Below are 12,881 nucleotides of genomic sequence, written 5' to 3'. Positions count from 1 at the left end.
GAGGAAAGAGCATTTCAGACAAAAGAAAGAGCAAATTAGTTCAAATGCCCCAGGAAGGCTTGGGATATTTGAAGATAAAACATTAAAAAGTAGCTTGTTAGGTATATGTGGGTATCAAGTTGGAGAGGGAGGTGGGTGAGGTCATATAGGATTTCAGAGGCTATGGCAAGAACTTAGTCTTTTATTATACAAGCAGATCACATAAAATTGGGATTCATTGCAGGGTTTTGAAAGAGAAGAACAACATCTACTGATTTATATCTTTAGAAGTTTCTGCTGGTTGGTATATGAGTTGTGATCAAATAAACCGGTGAATGCTGCTGCCAGGGATCTTCCATACGGGAAGCTGCAACTCAAACTTTAGTAACAGCGCGTGACAAGTTTCAACTTGGTGGTACAGTCAGTTGGGTGTGCGCTATGGTTGAGATAAAGTGCGTGTCAAAGTGTGCCATAAATCATGGATCACGAACAACACATTGACATGAAATAGGCAAATGATTTCACCCTCTGTCATGACAATGCTCTTGTGTCACACATAGCTTCTAGTACAGCAATCCTGTCAAATAAAACATCACGGTGTGTCCTCATCTATGTTATTCACTGGATCTGGCACCATGTGTCTTCTGACTCTTCCCCAAAGTCAAAATGATCAAGAATGGTAAACATTTTGAATCCATTCAGGACATCGAGGTAACCGTGATAGCTCAACTAAAGATACTCACAAAAGAAGACTTCCAGAACTGCATCAGAAAGTGGCAAGAACAATTGGGTAAATGTGTTCGAAGTGAGGAGCTAGTATTTTGAGGGGAATTAATGCCAATGTGTCTTTTTAAAATATATATATTTTTTTTTATTTTTATTTTTTTATTTAAACATACACCATATGTTTTGATCACATCTCACACGGTAAAGGCTTTGAGGAGAGTATTTGGTGATGTGAGTAGACTAGAAGAAACCATCATAGAACAGATCATGGTGACTTGAACTAGTGTGGTGGCAGCAGAGATGGAAGTAGTGAATATAGTTTAAATATATATTTAGGGGTAGAAAATATAGGACTTGATACTTAAGTGAGGAACAAGGGTGAGGAAGGCATAAAGGATACCTCTTAGTTTTGTGGTTCGTGAAAATGGTGGTGTAATTTGCAGAAAAGACTGAACTATGTTAAACAAGTAGTGGGGGTCTAAGATTTTTTTTTTTTTTTAAAGATGGGAGTTCCTAGAGCATACTTAAGGGAATTACTCATTAGGGAAAGATGACTTGATGATGTAGCTAATTAAGGGGAGGATTTAGGGAGGCTCTCAGGAGGGTACCCTGAGAACACAGTGGACGATAGCGGGATCTTCCTTTACTATAATCTGAGAAGAGACAAGGAATTGGAGTGTGGGTACCATTTCGTGTACAGATCTGGTGCTGGTGACACGAGACAGTAATTGTTCCACTGAGTTTAGAAATTGTATAATTGTAATGTGAGACAAGGCCATTAGATGAGATCCAGCATCAAAGGGGTGTGGAATCTGGGTTGTGGAGAGGCATGCGAGATGGAAGAGGACAGGGAAGCTCCATTTCGAGTCAGCCTCTTTGATGTAGGCTCCTCGGGGCAAGTCTATGAACGTCTATGACTTCAGCTTATTCTTATACAAAATGGAGTTAGTAATACCTGCCCAACCTCAGAGGTTCCAGAAAGGGCTTCCAGTTAACAAGGCTAACTATAAATTGTACATGTATGAATACATGTACAATTAATAAAACTTATAACTATAATTTAAATAAATCAATAAGTTAATCAGAATCTGAGTTCAAAGTATACATCAGATAATTTCCCCGAAATTTTTCAATATGCCCAGTCTCCATAATCTATAAAAATTATACTGAATTCTTTTTTTCTTTTTTTTGTCCACTGAAATGCATTTTGCCAAAATGTGCTACCTTTGTTTTCACAAAATTGTTATATCTTTCTGTAGTATTTTAGAATGAACTGCAATACGTTGGAGAAAATGTACTGGCATTCCATGGAAACTTAATATGCATAAAAGTAAACTGGGATTTGTAGGGGAAATGTATACTTTGATGAACAACTGAAGGGCATTTTCTATGGTGAATATGTAGAGCAGAAAGATCAATAACAATTAAACACAATCTGATTTGAAGCAATTGTTATTTTAAATATGTATGTCTCTTAGAAAATCAAAGTTTTACAAAGAATGCTTTTTTTGGTAGTTAATAAATTGGAGACATAAACATGTATTAGCTAAGAATAAACTATGCTTGTAGAGTTTATCGATTAGAGCAATCTAGCCTTTTCATTGAGTTAATGTGTTACTTTTTCATTTTAAATGTTTGGCATTTCCTTAGTAAAAGAATAAGTATCCTTTCCAGGATGCTGACAGAGTGTCCTAGTTTACTTCGTTCTGAAAGCCACAATTTTACACTCTGGAGGAGTCAGCACTTCCAGCATGCCAATAGCAAATTTGTGTTAAAAATACCTTTTTGCATACACATGAAATCCTCCTTAGCATTGGACTGGAAATGGAGTGGGAGGCTTTATCACAGAAACAAGCTCTTCCTAACTGTTACATCTTCTGAGTCATACAAGAGCTGCCTTTGAAGTCTCTGTGAGCAACTCATCTGAAAGGTGATTCATGCCTTGGCAATCTCGAACCAGGGATAGTCATACACTATTGATCCTGGTCATTTCATACGTTTTTTCTTTTATCACTCAAGTGAGTGCCAAATGGCTCAAAGTAAATTTTTCTTAGTGAAACTTCCAGAAATGCTGTTTAAAATCTCCTAGACAATTTTAAAATTTACTTGACATACTACATCCACTAAGCCCAGCAGGAAAAAAAAAAATGATCTTTAAATATCTTAGAAAATACAAAATGTCATGGATTTTGGCAATCTTTATAAGTATAGGAAAGAGGAGTGAATAGACAGTGCTTTAAAGGATAGAGTGAGCAAAGTAGTCAATCCATATTCATGACCTTTAAACTAACTCGAAGAAGGGTCTAATTGATGATTGCTGCCTGAAACATTCCAGAGAAGGAGTGTGGATTCAGTCTGTATTATTGAAGTGTTTCAGAAGAACAGATGACTATACTGTTCAGGTATGTTCTTAGGACTCACATGAAGTGCCTTTGGAGAAAGAAGTGAATGAGGACTGGAGGGGAATGAAGAGATTAGAATGCTAATTAGAATCACAAATGGCAGGGAAAAAATAGGATGTTTATAAATATAACAATAATAATAATAATAATTAGAATATAGAAAAAAAAAAAGAAATAGGAATTGTTATGGATAGATTGTGCCTCCCCCAAATGCTTAGGTTGAGACCCTAATCCCCACTGTGATAGTGTTTGCAAATGGGCCTTGGGAAGGTAACTTGGTTGAGATAATGTCATGAGGGCAGGACCCTCGTGATGGGTTTAGTGCCCTTATAAGAACAGATACCAAGGGGCTTGCTCTCTGCTATGTGAGGACACAGGGAGAGGGTAGCTGTCTATGAGTCAGGTAAAGAGCTTTCACCAGAGAACAAAATTGGCTGGCACCTTAATCTTAGATTTTCCTGACTCTAGGACTGTGCAAAATAAATTCCTATTGTTTAAGGGACCCAGTCCAATATTTTTTATGGCTGCCTGAGCTGACTAATACAGGAACACACGCAAATTAGGAAGGACAAGACGGAAGACTGACAAAAGAGATGCAGTGTGGCAGGACATAAAGACAGAAACAAGGCTAAAAACAAGTTAGACAAACAATTAAGACACAGAAAAATCAGATGGATATATTGATCTGTAGAGATTTTAAGGATCTAATAAGATGTAAAAATGTGTTGTAATGTGAATATAATAACAGTTATCTTAAAAAGTTGAAAAAATCTATATGGACATATACTTCTATCTATATGTATGTGTGTGTGTGTATGTATATATATAGATATGTTTACACATACATGTTTTATAGGTGTATAGAGAAAGCTATAGTTGGATAAAAATTATATTTTTTGGAGATTTCAGCTGAGTAAGGATTGAACAGTGGGAAATGGAGGTTATTAATCTTTCTTGTCATTTGGCTTGTTACACTGCACACCTACCATTTACGGAATTAATAGAATGGATACAATAAATCAGAAAAGCCAAACACACGAGAGGAAAATAAAAAAGCACTTAATCATGTATAAAGGGTGGACATGTGACTCAGCATCAGACCTGCCTCTGTGTACCCAGCCAGGGCCTGCGGAATTAGACCATGGCATTCTGATCAAGAATATAAAACTCCGATGGACAATCTGTCCCAGGGCCTCCAATGATACCAACATGCCCAAGTAGCGAAGACTGGTCTGTATTACTCATTCAGGTTCTGCTTCCCAACCTAGATTGGCTCATGAACAGGTGGGCAAGTCATACTGCCATTCCTAGGAACATGTGTTAAATAGAGTTACAGTAGTCAGGTGAGAGCAAACAATATCCACGGGACATTTTAAAGACTTAATTAGAACTGTAATTAGCCAAACATTATTAGAGATTTGCCTTACTCCATTCTTTCATTTTTCTATATTTTTGAAATTTGATCCACGCTTTTTCTCCTGTCTGTCTCCCACTTCCATCCCCCTATTTAGGTTAACGGATCAGCAATCTTAATTCCTTCTCCATTCTTAATCTTCCTTTGCCATGGAACATAATATATTCACAGGTTAGAGGTACAGGACTTAGGATTTTGGCTTCTTTAAGGGCCAGTATTTTGCCTACCACATTAACCTTCAATGTCATTACATACAGCACTTATATATTATTTAAATTGTTCAAGATATTTTTGTGACTTCTCTCATAAAACTGAGTTTCAGAAGTAACATCACTTAGTTTATCTGAGATTATAAATATTTTAAGTACAGGTTGATTGATAAAGCACTATTCAGTCTAGCTCGCTATTGTCCACTTACATTAAGAAAGAGAATGTAATTACAGTCATAGATTGTGTGTGTGTGTGTATGTGTGTGTGTTCTGAAACAGTTGTATGAAAAAACTCTTTAATTGGTGTGAGCATCACTCAAATAATCTGCAGTGTAGTAACCTTGCATATTTGCTTACAGATCAGTTTAACAACTTTATAGTAACCTCATACTGCACATAAAATTATATTTTGGTTCTTAATGTATTACTTCTGCACTTCAAAGGCTGGACATAAATTACTTGTAGGATGGTGAAGCAAAACATACCATCCCTTAATTGGTAAATTTTCTACAGAATATTATTTGCAGAATAATTTTTGTGCTGGCAAGAAGAAAAATGTTCAGTTATTAGTAAATGAGATGTATTTTATGTTGCTAACTTGTCTGATGTGAAAAGCAATAACTGTAACATCAAACTTTAGGTAAAGCTAATAAAAAACATTAGAAGACAAAACACTATTAATAAATAAAATCCACAGATGATCAAGCCAATAATTTTGTGTCAATATTTGCTTTTCTTACATCAAGAAACTTGCCAGTTGTTTCTGTTGTCTGGTGTATATTGACTGGAAAATGATTGCTATAAATAGATAAGTCTGAAAAAAGCAACTATATAATATAAAAGGTACTGTAAAGATGAACTTATTTTTAATTACGCAAATTAATTTTTTCTACCTAAAATAAAGATGTCCAGAATGTATATGTTGAATATGTGTTTGGGAGTTTCCATTTCAATAATTTAAATGCTTTTTTTGAAACAGAGTCTTCCTTGAAATCCACCTTTCCCTGGCTTTCAAGATACTTCACTAGTGGGGTTTCTTCCTCCCTCAACAGCTACTGCTTCTCAACTGATTGTGTTTATTTTTTCCTTCATTTTTCCAACCTATAGTTGCTCACAGTTCTGACCCTTTTGATTTTCATTATTTCATTCACAAATCTCTTTGCTTAAACTGCAGTTTATGCAGATAACTTTTGATGTTCTACCTCCAGTAAACAGCTCTCCACTGAACTCTCCACTTATATATTGAACTGATTCCATGTCATTCCTCCTAGAATATCTCAATTTAAAAATATAGGAAACTCATGTCTTCCTATCTACTGCCTGCCCTCCTTCTATGTACCAAACTTGCTTATCCCCAATCCTTTCCCTTCTCAGGGGATAGCAACTCTATCCTTCTAGGATACAACAAACAAAATGTATCCTTTACCCTCACTTTCCCCCACCACCCCTATGCCCTATACAACATCAAGTCTTGTCAGCAGTATTTTCAAGATAAATATAGATACAACATCAAGTATTGTCAGCAGTATTTTCAAGATAAATATAAAATCCAATCATTTCTCTCTCTATTTCTATCGCCTTCACTCTGCTGCAAGTTGCCATCTCCTCTCAGAATTATTGAATAGCTCTGTAAGTGGCCTCTCTTTAGGGTTACTGCAATACACTGTCCATAATTTCTTGTTGAAATATAAATCAGATCATTATGTCACTTTTCTACTCAGAAATATCCAGGGCCACCTCGATTCTCCAAGGAAAAATCCAAAGTCCTTACACTAATCTATAAGATCTGATCTGGTCCCCACTGTCTCTTAACAGTATCTTCTGTGATGCTCCATTCCTGTCACTTCACTCTAACAACGATCTTGTTTCAGTTCTTCTAATAGGCCAGGCATGTGCCTCCCAAGGACTCTCGCTCTTGCTTTTCACTCTCCCTGGAATATGGTTTCTCAGACATCAACAATGTTCATAATCTATACTTCTGCCATGGCTTGATTCAAAGTAACCTTCTCAGTGAGAGTTTCTGAACCATAATAGCTAAAATAGCAAACCACACCCATGTCTTCAAAATGTTTGTTCCACATCCCATCTTTAACTTAAACCCTTAACTATTTTCACTTTTTTACATGGAATATACATTATTTCCCTTTATTTACCATCTCTCTTCCCAAATACAATACCATCTTCACAAGTGAATTTAATATTTAATGCAGCAAAATAAAACCAAATATTTAATTTGATTTTATCTTTGTTTTAAAAATATATCTTCTAAAAGTAGTGCGGGGGCCCAAGGCAGGCTGCCCCAAGACATCCCACAATGTCATATGGGTTATTTCTAATTAAAATCACCTGAGAAGCAGCAGGAGTGGGAGGAGCCCTCCCTCATTTACCCCCTAAAAGCCGGAGATAAATCTCCCAAGTGACAGGTCCCCTTCCTGCTTCTGAAAGCTGAGGGACAACCGTATCACAAGAGATATGAAAGCCAGAGTGGAACAAAATCTGTATAAACAAACCTCCAAATGCCTCCCCAATTTATTACCCAAGCCCAAACCTTGCTTAGACTCCTCTCTAATCAGCTTACTAATTTTCTTTGTCTTGTCAATTTCTCACAAATTTGTTGTTTCTTTGTTTAAACAGTATAAAAAGGTGCCTAATTTAATCACTATTTGAGCCTCATTTTATGATCTGAATATCATATCGTGATTCTCTCCTGGTGCAAGTGTTAAATTATCCCCTTCTCACCCCCTCCCCCGTTAATATAGTCTTGTATCAATTTCATTAGTCCAGCCATAACAGCTAAAGAAGGGCAAAAGGGGGGAATTCTCACCCTTCCCAATGGAATTTAAATCACCAAAATTGAAAATCTTACTGAATACCATGTTTCCCAGAAAATAAGACCGGGTCTTATATTAAGGTTTGCTCCAAAAGACGCATGAGGGCTTATATTTAGGGGATGTCATCCAGAAAAATCATACTCGGGCTTATTTTCCGGTTAGCTCTTATTTCTGGGGAAACACAGTAGGACTCTGGAACAGGTTTACCTTTCAATCAACAATACAGGGCTTCCTCATCTATTGCTAAGATAGATTGAAACAATCAGCCAATAAACAAGTTCTCCATAAAAGCCACAAAACTGCATAGATAAATATTTTCAGTTTATATTTTCATGCCTCATTTAAATCATATCACACATTGAAGCTAGAAGGTATTTTTTCCACATATTTAAAAATACAGATAATATAAACAATACAGAAAAATCAGTGAGGATAAACATTCTTGTCTCAAAACATTATCCAACTAAATGGAATTCTTTGAAATCTTTTTTTTTTTAAATCACAGTACATATAAAGTTTTGTATCAAGTTTAATATATTAGATTCAACTTCCATAAAATTATCATTATTTAGATTGATTAAAATTCTTAAATTAATTTTAACTTCTTGACGGGGTTCTTCATTTTTCAGACTTTGGATTATTTCCTAGTGATTTATTCCCAGAAGTTGCACATAAGAGAATCTGCCTTTTCCCGTCTCTGACAATGGATTGCAAAACTGGTATACTAATTTTCTCTTCCACCAGGAATAACTATCAAGAAGAGTTTTATCACATTTTTGCCAATAGCAATATGGTTCCAAAAATTCTTTGTAATATAATAACTCAATAGGTTATCCGTTGAAGAGATTCAATGGCATCCTGTCTTCATTTAAGTCTCATTGATAACTGTGAGTTTAACCCAGACAGATATTTTATTTTAAAAAAAAAAAAGAAACAAAAATTTTTGGTATCAGTTAGACTAACAGAAAATAATGGGATTAAATGAAATTGCCAGTCACATGGGATTATGCATAGTTATGTATAAATCATACATTGACCTGAAAGGCCCAAATATAACGACAATAAATATCTACTTGAAGATCCTTATAGTCATCTGACCATAAACTGAAATGGAAATGAGAATTCAGTTCCTTTTTTCAGTGGCGGCATCTGCAAAACCCAAATTTATTTTATTGGCCATTTATCTTCCATATTCCATGCAGTGCGTATAAAATATTAAATAAGACATAGTCCTCCCAAGCTCAGGTAAGTGAAATATTTGCTTTATTCAATATGTTACTCAAATACTTTTAGGGACCAAATTTTGTTCATGTCATTCTCAGATTACCTAGAAGTTTCTAAATTGATGTAGCTCAGTAATGCAGAAGTTTACATATCAGGATTTTCTGGTATCTACAGAACATTACAGAACATTTCTGCTATCTACATAACATTAGGTATGTCAGTATACACTAGAACAAGTGTTCCTCTTATACCAGCTTCTACATTTCCCCACTGTTATATTCCTGGAAATCTTTTTCTGGAAACTGTACTGCACTTACATGTCAAAACACTATCAGCAATAACAGATTCTAAATTATTATATTTGTTTGCCTTCTCTCCACACTGCATTTTTAAAAAAATACAGATTACTTAAATGAAGGATAGCATATCTATAAAAAAATATGCAATAGTCAAAATGTATAACATTCAACATGGCAAGGGCATCAATCATTCTGAGATTACCCTGACCTAATGAGAAGAGCTGTAAACAAATGTGTGTCCTTCACATTGAGCAAGAGTTAAATATCAGTTTTGTGTGTAACAGCGTACTGGATCTTGTTAAATATTCATGAATTCTCTATATAATAACACAGAAAAGTGAACATACTATAAGATTAGTTGACTATCATATCAAAATGTGTTTATTTTATCTAAATATGTTTGTATACATATGCTATGTGAATGTATGCATCTCTATATAACTATCTTTAACTTTAAATCTATATTCGTTTTATAAATATGTAGATACCATATTAAACTATTTTTTCTTAATCACTTAAGATGCAGACCAAATTGGTAGTAATGGTTATTTTTGATGAGTTAAATACAAAGTACATTCTATATTTTACATTTCTGTATTTTTAAACTAGTTGTAAAAGTGTGTATTATGGGGAAGGATTGAAATAAGAGAGGAAATTGGGGTTTATTCATAATTTAAACCACATATTTCAAAATGAAGATGTACTAGTTCATGAATGAAACAACATTTTGAGTTAATATTGCCACTTCTTACAGATGATTTTCAACCACCCTAGAACAGCTGGAAGATTTACCATGTTGAGTCACTTCTCATCAAATAAATCATCAAAACCATTGAATCTGTGATAATTTACCAACATTGGTGTAGATCTTTATAAAGTGCAACCCATTTCAACACCTTGTAGTATTTGGTCCTAATGCCTATCCTTATATCCGTTGCAGATGAAGAAAAATTGACTATGATACAAGTGATGTGGCACAAGTAATCCATGGTGGGATCCAAGTTCTGCCATATTTTCAAATCATTTAGCTTATTTGTTTTTTTGTTGTTGTTTTTGTTTCGTTTTGTTTTTTGTCCTTTTTCCCATCTCCACCAGTTCAGAACTATGCTTTTTAAACCAAAGTGTTTTCCTTTTATTTCTGGAGCCTTTGAACATCATAAACTACTCCAAGCACATGGAATTAACAGCATCAACATCCCCTCAGACATACTCCAAAAATTAGGGAAAGCGATTGTAGAGAGAATCAGTACCTTTGATGTATTATTTATAATAAAGGCTCACCTAGTAAAAAAAATGGACCTGAAATTTGTCTTCAGCTTCAACATCTGCATTTTCCTTTTCCCAGTTTTTATTTCCTTTTATTCTCATACATGTTAGTATATGATCATATACTATATACTATATGATCATACATAGTATACTACATATACTATATAATCAGATATGGTATGTGATAATATACAACTCAGTCTCTCACGTTACAGGAAAAAAACAAAAATAACAAGCACTGATTAGCTCTTCCACAGTTCTGTGTCAGGGACCTAATGAACCACCTACAAGTTGAAATCCATTCAATCAAGAGAAGGCGAATTACCATAGAGTACCCAAACAACTGTGTTACTGGAAGTTGCCTACTGAAACAGTGTGTCGCATGACCATTTTCTGTACACATCGTTTGGGTTTTCCTAGAATACTGGTTTACAATAGAAGTGGGGCACAAGTTTGCATCCCTCCACAGGGAATAGTTCACAATGTCTTGAGATATTTTTGGTTGTCACAATATGGAGGTGCTACTACTGTCATCTAGTGGGTAGAAAACATGGATGCTGCTAGGTATCCTACAAAGCACAAAACAGCCTTACCCCCCATCATGAGACTTATACAGACCCAAATATCAATGGCACCAAGGTTAAAAGGCTCTAACGTAAAATATAGTTCTATAGACATGTATAATGCAACTACAGGAAAAGAAAATCAAGAGTAAATTAAAGAGTTTGAAGTCCTTTACTTACAAAACATAAATAAAATAAAATAAAATAAAATAAAATAAAATAAAATAAAATAAAATAGGCAAAAGAATACCTTGGACACTTTCTATCTTTAATCTCTCAATCTCTTTCTCACTTTTCACTCAACTCCAGGGCAGCTTACATATACATTGAAGAACAGAACACTTTTCCAGTTCCATCATTCAATAGATTTTATCCTGTAGCTGTTGAAGTGCACATGCATGTTTAGATTCTAAAAGGCAATTATATCAGGGTGTGAATATATAAGGGATACTGTAGTCTTCTAATCATCAGCAATCTAAATACATGAGAAACTTGTAAACATGAGGCTTATATTCAACAGTCCACAAAAAAATCCACAAAAGCATAAGAATAGTATTTAAGCCAAATGGAAACTTTACTTTATATTCACTATATACAGCATCCTTCATATAAAGAATTTGTAAACTTGGACTAAGTCAGTTTTTATTCTCGGGATTTCACTATATCTATTTGATACAGGTTATCAGGAGGAATATTTGCTCAATGTATAGACTTTATTCAAGCACTAGTTGCTATTGGTCATGCTTGCAACTGCTATAACTAATTATATTCCACATTCACTGGATAGAGAGTTACAGCTAGAGTTTCTTGTCATTTACCTTCATTTTACTGTTATGTTCTCCTTTGCTATAGGGTTATTTTCATTTTGGACATTTCTATTGCATCTAAAATAGCAAATCCTCATTTTCTACCTCCCATTGTGATCAGGATAGGAGATCAAACTTGACTATTAGTATAAATTTATGTTTCCCTCTCCTCTTCAGTTAGCTACCCCTGTGAAAAAGCATCAGCAATAGTATGGCTTATAAAATACTTATCACCAAGGCCCATTAAATGAATGTCTTATTAAGTAAATAAATGGCTTGACCTACACTAGGTTAATTTATTATCAGGAAATCTGAAATTACATACATAACAGGAAGCTTGAAAGAGACTGAAATGATAATTGGTGCTTGGACCAGAGTGTTAAGACTACAGAACAAATTCTCTACTAGTATCACATCCATCCTCTTTCCTCCTCCCACATCCAACAAGGTGCATACGATATGTAGTCTGGACCTCTAACTCTTGATTTCAAGTTAAATATTTTCTCTGAAAAGACAGATCCACTAAAAAGAGAACAATCACTGGAGAAGGAAAGACCACATTTTGAAAAATCTATGTGTGATCCTGGAGTGGAAAATAAAGGTTCCAAAATAGTCAGAGCCTATAGTTTTTTTCTGTTTCTCTTTTGTTGTTGTTGTTGTTGTTGTTTTGGCTTTTTCTTTTTTTTTTTTTGGCTGCATGATACAATCTTTTTCTGATCTATCTCCCTCAGCTCAAAGCACTGATGCCATCACCTGAGCAAATGGAAGACCATAATAATGTTAGCTAAGGTTTTTCTTTTAGTTTTCTTCATTTCTAGCAGGGAAGTAGCAAGGGGCATTTACTATTGATTTATCTAATATTTAATGAAATACAAAAGGGACTGATACAGGAAATGCTTTAATAACTAGCTAACAAAATTCTATTTTTTCACCTGTTACATATGACAGGTTTTCCTAGTCTCACGTCTGTACACACAACACACACACACACACACACACACACACACAGAGGCATATCAACATGCACACAACATAATTTTACTTTGTTGTAAGACATGAAAATGCTGACCAAATAATTATTTTCACACTCAAACAAATCATGTTCAGGAAGTTAAGAACGGGGAATGAATCAGAGTTAACAGACATTAGGGCATATACT

General features: G+C 34.8%; 1 protein-coding gene across 2 annotated transcripts in view; it reads right to left on the bottom strand.

Annotated features, from left to right (window-relative positions):
- LOC109451424 (cadherin-18) overlaps positions 1-12,881 on the bottom strand; it is an 864,067-nt gene that overhangs the window by 374,444 nt on the left and 476,742 nt on the right. The gene's annotated exons all lie outside the window — the stretch shown is intronic.

This window comes from Rhinolophus sinicus, linkage group LG03 (genome assembly GCF_036562045.2).
Source record: "Rhinolophus sinicus isolate RSC01 linkage group LG03, ASM3656204v1, whole genome shotgun sequence".
NCBI lineage: Eukaryota > Metazoa > Chordata > Mammalia > Chiroptera > Rhinolophidae > Rhinolophus > Rhinolophus sinicus.
The sequence above is the reverse complement of the archived record's forward strand: the minus strand, read 5'-3'. Positions and strand labels throughout refer to the sequence as shown.